Here is a 2,439-nt window from a genome sequence, read left to right as displayed (position 1 = left end):
TAGCAGGCTACTATAGGAGATTCATCCAAAACTTCTCAAAAATCGCCAAGCCACTTACCTTGCTTACGCAAAAGAGTGTGCCATTCAAGTGGACAGACCGACAAGAGATTGCGTTTCGAACCTTGAAGCAAGCTCTTTGCAGCGCCCCTGTACTATCTCTACCTGAAGGAACGGAAGATTTTGTAGTTTACTGTGACGCGTCAAATCAGGGCTTAGGTTGCGTTCTCATGCAACGTGGAAGAGTAATAGCATATGCGTCCCGCCAACTAAAGGCGCACGAAGTAAATTACACAACCCATGACCTAGAACAGGGAGCTGTGGTCTTCGCCCTAAAAATTTGGAGGCACTACCTGTACGGTACAAAGTGCACCATCTTTACGGACCACAAGAGCCTCCAGCACATCTTGAATCAGAAGGAGCTGAACATGAGACAACGAAGATGGGTGGAATTGTTAAACGACTACGAATGCGAGATCAAGTACCATCCAGGCAAGGCCAACGTGGTAGCTGACGCATTAAGTCGGAAGGAATACACAAATCGTCATACGAAAACGCACTCGATAACCATTCAGTCTCATCTGACCACTCAAATTGCATCAGCCCAGGCAGAGGCTATGAAAACGGAAAACAGAACTAGCGAGGCATTACGCGGAATGGAGAAGAACCTGGAAGTCAAAGAGAATGGGGTATACTACTTCATGAACCGTATTTGGATTCCAAAAATCGGAGGATTCAGGGAGATCGTTATGAAGGAAGCCCACAAGACACGATACTCCATTCATCCTGGTTCGGACAAGATGTATTTGGACATTAAGCAGCACTATTGGTGGCCTAACATGAAGGCGGAAATCGCAACTTATGTTAGTAAGTGCCTTACGTGTGCCAAAGTAAAAGTGGAATACCAGAAACCTTCCGGATTGTTACAACAACCGGCAATCCCTGAGTGGAAATGGGAGGGGATTTCTATGGACTTCGTGACCAAGCTGCCCAAGACATCGGATGGATTGGACACCATATGGGTAATAATCGACCGACTGACGAAATCTGCCCATTTCCTGCCAATCAAAGAGTCCTACAAGATGGAGAGGCTGACGCGTTTGTACCTACGAGAGATTGTAAGACTTCATGGAGTGCCAAAATCCATCATTTCGGATAGGGACAGTAGATTCACGTCACGCTTTTGGCAGTCGCTCCACAAGGCAATGGGAACTCATCTTGATATGAGCACCGCGTATCACCCACAAACGGACGGTCAAAGCGAACGAACCATTCAGACGCTTGAAGACATGCTTCGTGCATGTGTGATAGACTTCGGAAAGTCTTGGGATACCCACCTACCGTTGATCGAGTTTTCATATAACAATAGTTATCATTCGAGCATTAAAGTGGCCCCTTTCGAAGCACTGTACGGGCGTAAATGTAGATCACCGTTATGTTGGGCTGAAGTAGGTGACACCCAGCTAGCAGGAACACATACGTCGGATAGGGCAATGACAGGACCGGAAATCATTCGCGAGACCACAGAAAAGATTGTTCAGATCAAAGCTCGATTACAGGCATCGCGTGACCGGCAAAAGAGCTACGCTGATAAACGGCGAAAGCCCTTAGAGTTCCAGGTCGGTGATCGAGTATTGTTGAAGGTCTCACCCTGGAAAGGGGTTATACGTTTCGGAAAACGAGGAAAGCTAAACCCACGGTACATTGGACCTTTCGAAATCGTCGCCCGAATAGGTCCGGTAGCCTACAGACTACAACTACCCCCGGAGCTAAACGGTGTGCACCCCGTGTTTCACGTTTCTAATCTGAAAAAGTGCCTATCAGATGAAACCCTTGTCGTTCCTCTTGACGAAATCGAAATCAATGAGAATCTCCTGTTCGTCGAAGAGCCAATCGAAATCATGGACAGAGAGGTGAAGCGTACTAAGCAGAGTCGCATCCCGATCGTGAAGGTACGGTGGAACGCAAAGCGTGGGCCAGAATTCACGTGGGAACGCGAAGATCAAATGAAGCAGAAGTACCCTCACCTATTCTAGCATTCTCAAATCTAGCCTTCAAACAGAATTTCGGGACGAAATTCCCTTTAACGGGGGGATGATGTCACAACTGTGAATTTTAAGCTATGTAATCTATACATTCAAGTTAAGGTGAATCAAAAACTTTAATCAAATACAAGATACAAGTACTATAGATAGTCATCAAACAATTGGAGACCCTAGAAGTTTTGGTTAAGTCCATTTTGGACTAAGACTTCCTTATTGGATCCAAATGAACCAATAAGCTTCCAATTAGACTATCATGGGCTTAGGACCCTAATTGGACTCTAATTGGACCCACACTTATTTATTTTAACATTTTAGGTCATGTTGGGCCTAGAATGAAATGGATTAAGAGCTTGGGTACATGAGAAACCTAAAACTAGTTCAAGAAAAACATAAAAAT

This window comes from Lactuca sativa, chromosome 4 (assembly GCF_002870075.4).
Source record: "Lactuca sativa cultivar Salinas chromosome 4, Lsat_Salinas_v11, whole genome shotgun sequence".
Lineage (NCBI taxonomy): Eukaryota > Viridiplantae > Streptophyta > Magnoliopsida > Asterales > Asteraceae > Lactuca > Lactuca sativa.
The sequence above is the reverse complement of the archived record's forward strand: the minus strand, read 5'-3'. Positions refer to the sequence as shown.